This window comes from Macrobrachium nipponense, chromosome 11, assembly GCF_015104395.2.
Source record: "Macrobrachium nipponense isolate FS-2020 chromosome 11, ASM1510439v2, whole genome shotgun sequence".
Classification (NCBI taxonomy): Eukaryota; Metazoa; Arthropoda; class Malacostraca; order Decapoda; family Palaemonidae; genus Macrobrachium; species Macrobrachium nipponense.
This window is the reverse complement of record NC_061087.1, coordinates 10,663,013-10,675,248: the sequence shown is the minus strand read 5'-3', so window position 1 is coordinate 10,675,248 and position 12,236 is coordinate 10,663,013. Positions and strand designations below refer to the sequence as shown.

General features: G+C 35.5%; 1 protein-coding gene across 4 annotated transcripts in view; it reads left to right on the top strand.

The window, feature by feature from the left end:
- Window positions 1–12,236, top strand: part of LOC135222027 (serine/threonine-protein kinase par-1-like) — a 370,912-nt gene that overhangs the window by 180,567 nt on the left and 178,109 nt on the right. The gene's annotated exons all lie outside the window — the stretch shown is intronic.

The following is a 12,236-nucleotide window of genomic DNA, read 5'->3' as shown; positions in this document are numbered from 1 at the left end:
AGAGGACTTATTGAGATGGAACGTAATTGCTTCTATAGTTAATATTAGGAATATTAATATTGATAATTAATGATGTATTATTATTATTTTTACTAATACATATTTGAATGAGCTTGTGCGTAGTTGCACGTGTAAGTTTTTGCATGAGCATGCAAGCGTATGCCTTGGTATATGTATTTCAGTTATTAATGTACTTTCAACTGTTATTTTGAAAAGATAAAGAAAATTCAGTCATATTTGGAGATAATAAAAAAATTCAGTCATCTTCGTCGCTAAATCAAGCACCTGAAAACGAACCCGATTGTTAAGAAGTCACTGATTGTGACATCAGCCTTGGCGAGAGATGAGGACCAGGGTTAGGAGGAGGAGGAGGAGGAGGTGGAGGGTGGTGGAGGATAAAGATGCTGGGATTCGAGATCCTGCAGGACTTGCAATCACAATAGCGTCACTGATGCAACAGCGAGGGAGAGGGGACACGGGAAATGCATTAGGCAGCCCTTCACGAAACACGTTTAATCCTTTCCACCCACATCCTCGCTCTCTCTCTCTCTCTCTCTCTCTCTCTCTCTCTCTCTCTCTCTCTCTCATATGCAGTTGCATGATCTCCACCCTCGCCGATTTCTCATGCAAAACGAGCTCATGACCATTTCCTTCTTTTTTCGTTTGGTGTTATTTGGGTCGCATTTTCTCTTTTGTTTACGCTTGGAAAAGCAGTTCTTTTTCATTTTCTGGTTTTCTGTTGTCCTGAATTATTCACAAAACGCACGCACACATACATATATTCATACATACGTAATGCTTATGTTTGTGCGCGTAATTATTGATATATAGATTATATATAAATATATATATAATATATATATATATATATATTATATATATATATATATATATATATATATATATCGGGTCTGTGTATTTGGTTCACTTATGCATAAACTTGGTTATATTCGTCTCAGTCTCCCGATCCCCAAGAATAATGAAAAGTTTTAGAGCTCAGACGTGATAATAGGATGGAAAAAAAAAAGATAAGTCCTTTTTCTTCCATGAAATCTCCCCACCCCCCACCCCCCACCCCCCACCCCGCCCTCCCAAAATACATTAAAACCTCCAAGGGCGTCTCAGTTATTGGATCGAATATTAATGAAAGATATTTTCTCTCTGTTTTATGGAGGGATGAGAGAGATACGAATCTTTTGGTGCAAACTTGTCAACACTCCCATTCTTTTTAGTCCGATACGTATTAAAGAAGATGTCTTACCTTTTTTTGTCTTTTTTTCTCTCTTCGCTTTCCTACATTGAGATTACTTAAATCACCTGGCCCAACAGTGTCAACAACACTCGGGTCTTTCTATTCAGGTATGTTTTAATGAATGAAGTCTCTGCTTCTTTTGGTGTCCTAACCGGGAATACAAATCACGAGTCTGCGAAGAATCCGCAGATAATTGGTCATGTGACCTTCGGGGGGTTGGGTTAGGATGTTCTCGGGGCTGAAAAACATCCCAGCAGATCCGTCGGATAATGTCAAGGTTTAGAGGTCCTACTTGAGTTTCATATTAGATAATGTCTCTGGCTGTAGAAGCTTGTGTCAACAGGAGGTCGGATTAAGGTATCATTTTTTTCTGTATTTTTTACCTCATTAATACATGAGATTAAATCTGTTTTCATTATTTGTTTTCTGTGGTCCGTTGTGAGTTGTTTATGTACGGTGCATACAAATAACGATTATCGTTGATTTCAGCGTCGGGAGTTGCTGTAGCAAATTATTATTATTATTATTATTATTATTATTGTTGTTGTTGTTGTTGTTGTTGAGAAACAAATCCACAGTTATGTAAATGTACATATATTTCAGTGTAAAAACAGCAAAGATAACTTTCGGGAATCTGTTCGGTTCCCCTTATCAATCTAGATTAAGAACCGAACAGATTCCCGAAAGCTATCTTTGCTGTTTTTAAACTGAAATATATGTACATTTACATAACTGTGGATTTGTTTCTCCATTTGAAGACTCGTGCTACTATGAGGAATTTATTATTATTATTATTATTATTATTATTATTATTATTATTATTATTATTATTATTATTATTCAAAGAAAACTCATAATCACATGAGTCAATAAAATGGAAAAGTAAATCCACAGTAGTGTCTTGATTTTGTTATTTAAAAGATTGACAAGGAGGACCGTACAGGTCATCGAGAGCTTTCTGATTTTTTATATATTTTAAATAACAAAATCAAGACATACTACTGTGGATTTACCTTTCCATTATTATTATTATTATTATTATTATTATTATTATTATTATTATTATTATTATTATTATTATTATATTTTTTTTTTTTTTTTTTTTTTTGCTCTATCACAGTCCTCCAATTCGACTGGGTGGTATTTATAGTGTGGGGTTCCGGGTTGCATCCTGCCTCCGTTAGGAGTCCATCACTTTTCTTACTATGTGTGCCGTTTCTAGGATCACACTCTTCTGCATGAGACCTGGAGCTACTTCACGCCTCTAGCTTTTCTAGATTCCTTTTCAGGGATCTTGGGATCGTGCCTAGTGCTCCTATTATTATTATTATTATTATTATTATTATATTATTATTATTATTATTATTATCAACAAGTGTAACCAAATGTTATTTTCATTCTGTTTATAAATAATGGAAGTAGTGCTGGTAACAGTTATTTTTATTGTTGTTAACTCGACACCACGAAGTAATTTGCGCTGCTTAGGATTCACAAAGTGCTCTTTAGGTGCTAAATTATTTTTTATGAAAGTCAGGAAAATTGTTGATGAATGTAACGAAAATTGTTTATGAAAGTTAGGAAAATTGTGGAAAAATGCTTATGAAAAGTAGGAAAATTGTGGAAAATTGTTTATGAAAGTTTGGAAAATTGTGGATTTTTTTTTTTTAAAGATCGGAAAATTGTTTATGAAAGTTTGGAAAATTGTTTATGAAAGTTTGGAAAATTGTTTATGAAAGCCGGGAAATTTGTTTATAAAAGTTATGAAAATTATTAACGAATGTTAGGAAGATTTTTAGTTTGCACTTATGTGTGTGTGTGTGTGTGTCTTTACTTACGTGGCTTTATTTAAACATGTTGAAGTTACCTTACGTAGGATTGTCTCTGCATACCATCTACGAAAGGCTACGTGCCATTATTAAACATTTGAAGTTGCACCCCTGTAATCTCGCGTCTCCGCATACCATCTACGAAAGAAAGGCATCGCTCTTGCTGTTTTCCCATCATCGTCTTCACACCGTCATCGTCGGGTCTGGGTTTATCGTCCTCTAATCCTCGTTTCTTTGAATCGTCCCAACGGAATTATCATCACCCTCATCACTTCCTTCTAGGGGAGCTCATTATTTATCCAATCCTTTTCATTAATACTGGTCCTCGTCTACTGATAGTGGACGTTTTTATGCAAGTTTATATTTACGATGTAATTGGACTGTTCAGCTCTGCTTGATCAGATATTGGATTGTTTGGTTAGAATATTATTTATACATTCATATGTGTTATCATCTTTCTATGTTGTGTATTCGTGTGTAACCTCAGTGTATCAATGTCTTAGATATCCTTGTATAATATTTATACTTTTATATATCTGCTTTTAGTTTTTTTTATTAATGCATGTAAAAATTATCTAAACTGTGATATAAATCATATGCTTTCACCATTCACTATTTGTAATGGACATTCCCGGTATATTTAAATAATTTTATATCTTTCATTTTGGTAACATAATTGTACATCGAGACTGTGGTAGTGTCATCATCTTCCTTTTCCCCAAAAGGATCAACTATTTTCATTTTTGACAGAAGTCTCTCGGGCATTTTGTTGGGTTAAAGCGTTATTCAAACGTAAGTGGCCTTCCCATATATTCGAAAACACCTTTTGGACCATACAAGGTGTAACGGGTGTGTTTTCTCTTCGTGTTTTGTGAAAGGTCTTATGGGTGTTTTTTTTCCTGCATTGTTTTATTATTGAGGGAGTATTTTCTTTGTGCTATAAAGGTCTGAAGGTATGTTTTGCCATTTTTGTGTTATGAAGGGTTTGGGCTGTGTTTTTCCTTGCTATACAAGTCTTAAGGATGTGCGGTATTTGTGAAATTTTGAAATTAAGAATAGTTTGGCAGTTCATCATCTTTATGTTTGTGTCATTGTTTTCCATATTCCTTCTGTGTGAACTTCATACGACGTGATCTTACGAGATTTACGGCCACTTAGAGCAAATGATAACTGGCGATATACGTAGATGATAACATACTTCTGTTTATGATTGTAGCAAAATTACTTAAAAATACTTAGAAATTACATGAAGTTTTAGTGAAGGTAAGAACGATTAATTATTTACCATCATTACCTGATCGATGAAGTTGCATTAAAATGTGGCAGCGAAACTTAAGTTTTAATGCTGTCATCTCGTAAATTACAGGAAGTTGCCTGGTGGTCGTTCCAGTTTCAAAGTTTTTTTGTTTTTTTTCATATACGTATCGTACCATTCATCACGAGACTGTGGAATCCTTTACCTTCTCTCGTGTTTTCTGAATCATTCAGCTTGCATTTTTCCCCTTTTTTCCGAAGAGACGCATATGACATTACCCGCTTGTCTGTGTAGACACGCCACAAAGACAAGGTTAGCAGCTATGGATTGTTTCGTCTTGTGTGAGTAATGGACTTCTTTTTTTCTTTCTTTCTTTAAAGCAAGGAAATAACGTGGTAATTTCGTTGGGAAGTGATTGTTAACCGTACCATTGCTGTTACTGCCATTGTTTAATAGTTATCGCAAAAATTCGGCTCCAAGTATTCTCGAAGTTACTCAAAGGAATATTTTTGTTATACTTTCTCTGTGATTCTAAGAATATTTTTTAAATTTAATTTATAGATCTACTCTTGTCACTTCAATTTCCAACCAATCGATTGAATATCACCTGAGAAATTAAAAAGAAGTAAATAAAAAGGTTTTGGCTCACTGACGTCTCATCTTTACATGTACTTAAATGTGTCTGTTGCTGAAGTGTTCGCAATAGCTTATCGATTGTCTCGAGCATTGTTTGTTAGGTTATTTCTTTCTTCTATTTACTTGTACGCTTAGTACTATATGAATCTGTAACGATTACAACATGAATTAATATTTTGTGATTATATACACGTTTATCGTAAAGGTGTACTTCCAGCATATTTTTGGACAGCACACACACACCACACACACACACACACACACACACACACACACATATATATATATATATATATATATATATATATATATATATATATATATTTATGTGTGTGTGTTTATTTCAATATATATATATATATATATATATATATAGTATATGTATATATATGCATATTTATACACATGTATATATGTACATATACATTAATGCATACATATACATACGCATGCAGACGTTTTACCCCTAGTTATATCTCATGCCTTCAAGCGTTTGCAAAACAACCAACTTCCTGTTGGAAATTTCGATTGATTCCTTCACTTCCTGTTGCTCGCATTTTCATATGTTAAAGTACCGAATCCTCCCTAAAGTTTTTACTTTAGCACTCTTCCTCTTCCGTTCTTTTTTTTTTCATCTTCCATTTCTTCGTGGTCTTTTTCTTCCACCTATTTTTGTCTACTTAAGAATTCCCCGCGTAATTTTTGTGTCTGTATTCCCCCTTTTTCGTGTTCCCTCCTTTATATTATGCGTCCATGTTTCATCTTTCGCCTTTCTCACACCATATTATAGTTTATGTTAATTTATATTTCTTCCAACTCTCTCTCTCTCTCTCTCTCTCTCTCTCTCTCTCTCTCTCTCTCTCTCTCTCTCTGACAGTTCGTTTTCCGACAATCTTTCGCTCTCGTTTATTTTCCTTTTCGTTTCTCCTATATCCTTCCCTCCTCCTCCTCCTCCTGCCCTGGCTCCTCCTCCTCCTCCTCCTCCTCCTCTCCTCCTCCTCCTCCTCCTCCTCCTCCTCCTCCTCCTCCTGGTGTAAGAGCCTTAACGCCCTGTGATGACTAGTGTTTCCTGGTTATGATGCCAGCAAGATCCCGCCCTTCTTCCTACGCTGCCCTTTTATCTCTTCATCTTCATTCTTATCTCTTCTAGATTCTTGAAGTTTTTTTTTTATTCAATCTTTCCTCTGATCATCATCGATTATAATTATTCTCTTTCATACTCGTTATCCGCCGGTCTCTCATTACTTCTAAAGCGCTTTGTTTCATTTCATTTAACCTCCGAGGATTGAGTGTTTCGCTGCGCTATAATTTGATCTTTGTCTCCTTTTTCGTTCCCAGCTTTTTTGTTTGTTTGTTGTAAGTTTGCGGTTGCCTGTTTGGCTCTCCACTTTTTATTCCGCTGTTTGTTTACGCTTTATTGTGGTTGTGTTTTTCCGAAGTGTTTTTTGTTTCGTGATGTTGTTATAGCTGAGTTGATTAACGGTCGAGTTTTCCGACTTTTTGTTTGAATTTAATATTCATTTTGGAACGAAGAAAATAATAGTCCCAGAATCGATTCAGTAATCAATAGGTGCATCGGGGCTTGCATTTCCGTCGAGTCGAATCGCTTTCTGGGTATCGCTTCGAACGACTTTTGCTTGTAACGAAAAGTAATGGAGGTGGATTTTAACTTTTCTTTTTTCTTTTATGTTACTCCTCTGTAATAATGATTGTAATTTTTTAACGATGATCACGTTTGGATACAATGAAATGTTGATTTGATATTTTCTCCTGACACGGTGTATCTGAGACTTTAAATGGCCTTTTAGGTTGTTACATCCTGGTAAGAGTATTTCATTTTCGTAATTTTTTCTCACAAATGCAAAGATGCTTGGTTATTGAGGAGGAATCCCACTTTGCGAAGAGTAACTTTACAAGGAAAAATAAGTTATTTAAATATCGGATATAGTTGCCACTGACCTTACGGAATTTCAGTGCTATCGAGGGCTTTACTGTTACATTTTGCTTTATATATATATATATATATATATATATATATATATATATATATTATATATTTTATATTATATAATATATAATGTATAGTTTAAATATTTTGTATAAATGTAACTAAATTTATAATTACCAGTATAATTATTTCAAGTTTCCGTAATGAGGATATGAATACAATATACCATCACTTGAAGGCAGACGTTATGTATGTATTATATACTAGATGAGTAACATGGGTAATATGAGTTAGCCTTCAAATCTGTTTCCAAGACGTGCTTTGGAACTCATTCAGAATAACTGGATTAATAATTTAACCAACACAGTAACTTGGGGTCACTGAATGACTCGGCAAGTTTACGGCGTAAACAGCATTTTTAATAAGATAGTGATGAGTAAAGAACGATTAAAAATCCGGATGAGTGAAAAGTTTTCACTTGCATGATCGTTCCTTTGGATGATGATGATGATGCTGACGATAATAATCATGATAGCGAGTCATGGTTGGCGTAACGTGAAGAGATGCTATGACCTTGACCGCCCCCCGCCGCTCCCCACCCCACCCTTTCCATATACTCCCTAGGGACTCCTCCCATCAGTGTACATAACGCAAAGAGGCCCTCGACATGTCAGTTCCCATAAGAAGTTGCAAGAGCTGTTTTAAAGTCTCCTTTACCTGACGGGTGTTGTAATTCTCTCGCCCTCCTGCCCGCCTTATTACCATATAAAAAGAACAAATGGAATCAGATGAATTAGGAATTACAACTGGCAACGCCACACTCCATCTCAGGCTTTAGACGGCGATTGATTAGCATATATTGTTCATTTACGGATTTTTATTTAGTATTGGGTGTAATTGGAAGATATTCGTTATGCAAGTTGTCGTTCAAGATCAAAACTTTTGGCAGACAATTATTAGATTTTCTCTAGAGCAACCAATGCAGCATTGTATTTGTGATGTACAGTGACGCAAAATACCCAGAAATAGGGAAAATGCCGATTTTGCAATAAATAAATAAATAAATAAATAATAAATAAATAAATAGATAAATAAAAAATAAAAATAAAAATGAAAGAAAATAAATAAAATTAATATTATTAAAACGAGAAATATGTTGGTAACTTAAAAGTTTCTGAAAGCCATTTGACACTTGCATATGGGTCCATGGCATGTCTGAAGTCGCAAGGACGTGGTCCTCGAAGGAAGTCGTCGTCGGTAAAGAGAAAGGAGACTTGTAAAATATATAAGAAGAAAACATGTAGGTCTCCCCCCCCCCCACCCTTCCCAAAAGTAGAAATGACTGACCTTGAATACCCCCCCTTCCCCCCCCGAAAAAAGTGATTTACGCGATATTTGAAGGTATTATCATGCAGGTCAAAAGAGTCGAGTTAAAAGGCGCGATAACCGCATAGCGCTTAAGCTATTGGGCATTAACATAATGGCCTTAGCAAATGACAGCTTGAGATAGGCGGAGAGTTAGTACGAATGTGCCCATCGCCTCAACGGGCAAGAAGGTGAGGTAGTTTTGCACGGGGCTTCGGGTAAATTAGGTTCCCCGAAATTAGATGTTTGCTTTGTTTTGTTCTTTTTCTGTTCTTGGTTTTATTTTATTTTTCTGTTTTTAAATAGATGATTGCGTTTATAACTGTCTTGTTGGTTTTTGGAGGGGAATCAAAAGAAGATTGTTAACGTTATTGTATCTTTCTTCTGGTTTTTTTTCAGTAATGTTCGTTAAATGTGGTAGAGTACTTCTTAATACATTGTAATTGTTCCTGCATTTTGGGCTTATTGTATAGCTCACGTTTCTTTTATAAATTTTGATATATTTAGATTTCCGAATCTTGCATGCTGCAGTAATGAGATTCATATGAAATTTTGGACAACAGTTTTTTGGCAAATAAATGAACAAAAATTGGTTCTAAAATTGATCTCCGAGAATCTCGTATAATATAGACGTTCAAAGACAGGTGAGACGTGAGATATTGACGCGTTGCATCCTCATTAAGACATTGTCTTGAAATATTACTTTTGAGAAACAAATGTACTCTACTATTTATGAAGGGGATAGAATGAAGATTGCGGTAGGTTTGTTCTTTTTCTAATTTTTTCTTTTTTCTCAAGTTACTGTCACATACGTTCAGATTTTTTTTCAGATAATCAGTGACTTACAGGTGTATTTATTATAATAAAAATTTGCGTCATCGTCGTTTCGTCAGAAATATAAGCAGAATTTAAATGATTTTGCAGTCCCATCGTAATTGTACTGTATCGTGTACCATACATTGCTGTACATGTTTACGTTCAAAGTTTCCCGAATGCTAATAAATGTAGGTAAGAAAAATATGTTACAGTTAAAAATAATCCTTTACCTTAGCTCTATATCATGAGTATGGTAGTTTATCGTGGTTTTCTTAGCGAAATGTTTTTTAGCAGTATTGCTTTACTGATAGGTATAGAAGTTTTCTTCTGAAATTATCTCAGATTGTCGTTAGGGTCTTTATTTTCTGAAGATAAGAGCATACTGCAATTAACATTTTTGGGTGAATATTTGATAAATTACAGGATTCTTGCGCTTCGCATAGATTTCCTGTACATAACCCTACACCTTTCAGTGTCATATGTAACTGCATAAAATATATGTCCCATTTTATCGATACAGTCATCGTCACTGCGATGCCAAGACGAATCGGTCACTTCGCACTTTGACAGCTGCTGATATGTGCAAAGTCGAGTCCCCTTCTCATCCACTCTAATGAATTTTATTATATTTACATCGTAAATATAGTAAAATTCATCGTAAAAGGTAACTTTGTTCAGGTGGCACCCAGAGTCCCGCTACAGGATCCTAGAGTCACTGGGTCCCCACAACCCCACACCCACCCCCTTACCTGGAGGACACTATTAATCAAGGTGTGTACATTAAACATTGCCACCCCTAAAACCTCTTTGCGGTGCGTCTGGCCGCTCAGTAATTAATGTTAGTACACTTAAGGTGTAATTATGTCTAGCAGTCTTTTGTGTACAATTCTTTTTTATCAGTCCTACTATCTTGTCTTTTAAATGAATTATTTTTCCTTTGAAACGGACAGTCCAAATCAAACGCATTTCTTGAGAGAGAGAGAGAGAGAGAGAGAGAGAGAGAGAGAGAGAGAGAGAGAGAGAGAGAGAGAGAGATCAGTAAGCAGACGGACGCAGAAACATGCTCACATATATATATATATATATATGTATATATATACATATACATATACACGCATATATACATTCACACACACATACACACCACACACACACACATATATATATATATATATATATATATATATATATATAGACACGAGGCGTCCGTCGTGGTAACAGTAGCGGTTGACCTTCTTCCCTATTACATAACCTTCAGAAGAGCCCAGGTGCAACAGCACCTCTTCCGAGCGTGCGTTCACTTGTCTTCGGTATGCTTAGCCATGAAGTTTCATTTTTGCGTAGGAGTTCCCGGAAGCGTTTAGATTTTTATTGAAGATTTTTCAGAAAATCTATTGCGTACTCTCTCTCTCTCTCTCTCTCTCTCTCTCTCTCTCTCTCTCTCTCTCTCTCTCCTCTCTCTCTCTCTCTCTCTCTCTCTCTCTCTCTCTCTCTTTGTGTAAAGTTGATTTTTCAAGAATATTTCCTGAAATCTTAGTTTAGTTTCACGATTGTAGTTTTCTGGCATTATATTACAATTATGTATGCAACCCAAAATATGCCTGACGGATTGCAATGCATCATATTTATGTTGACAAAATATCAGAAAGAAGACAGTCTGTGCCTCTTGACAAGATGTGATATCGGAGTATTTCATTTCATTTCAAGACTCTCCAATCCTTTGGGAATCTAGCACTTTTTCATTGTCGGAGTCCGTAAATCCCGGTGAAATTCTACATTTTTATTTCTAGGATCAGCAAAACCAGTGGGAATTTAACATTTTTTATTTCTGGATTATGTAAATCCTGCGGTAATTTAGCATATCCATTTCTGGAACCAGTGAATCCATCCTATAGTAGCGCAACACATCTGTTTCTGGACCCGTAAATCCAGTGGTAATTTAACATTTTCTTTTCTGGAATAAGTGGATCGAGTGATAATTTAAATGATCATTTATGAAATGTGTAAATCCTGTTCCTATTTGTCATAAATTATAATCTGATATTCGTGTATGCGCATTTTTTTTACTTGCAAGCAAAAGTGAAAGACCTTCTGTATCTTTTTTGTGACTTTGGATGTGAGTGATTGGCATTAGGCCAAAATGTTATTCAGTTGTAAACTTTGTTGTATGTATTTTATTCTGTATATGGGAATATCCTTGTCATATATATGTATTTGCTAGAAACTCCAAATTGCATTCAGTTTCACCTGTAAACTTGAGGTGCATGATACTGTATTTAGTATTGTAGTTCCACAACTGATGGTTATTTTAATGAAGTACGGCAATACAGTAGATTCGAATTCACGAAAAAAATAAAGAAAACGTTCGTCCCGTTATTTCACTTGTCCTTTATTATTATCAGGATAATAATGATCAGCACACTGAAAAGTTTCCACAAGTGCAACCTTGGGTGACTGGTGATACTCAAGAGCTCAGCTGATTCCATCATGGCCATATTCAATATGTAGTTGGAGGTCGTGCTTCGAGTGCTGGAACCTTATTGGGCGACTATCAGCCGCCGTCATTAAAGCTATCAAGATGAAATTCTGTTTTGGAAGATTTGTTGTTTTGATAACTTATTTATTTTCACATTTCGTCTCCCGTGATTCGTTTCTGGCGGCGTATGTGTCGCTCGTGTTTGTTTTTGTGTTCATGTTACGTATTATTACTTACATGATGAGACTTCCTTTATTTTTGTGCTTCTTATTGTTACACGTGTGATTTCCTCTGTGTTTGCACTTCGTTTTATTATTGTGGTTGGTTTTTCATTTTATTATTACGATTGGTTTTTCGTTTTATTATTGCGATTGGTTTTTCGTTTTATTATTGCGATTGGTTTTTCGTCTCATTCGTAACAAAATAACCAACACCTTATGTAACCACTTTCTTTCTTTCTTTTTTTTCTTCCTTGGGTCGGCGCAGTAGAAGAGCACCAGCAACAACAATATCAAAACAACAGATGGATGCGTCCTTTTGTTTCAGAGGTTGCAGGATAATATCCCAATCAGGCGGTCAGAGTGATGAACGGCCTCACTCAATCTAAGCCACAACAAAACCCAAATCCTTCGTATACGGATGAATCTGTCGCTGCATATGGA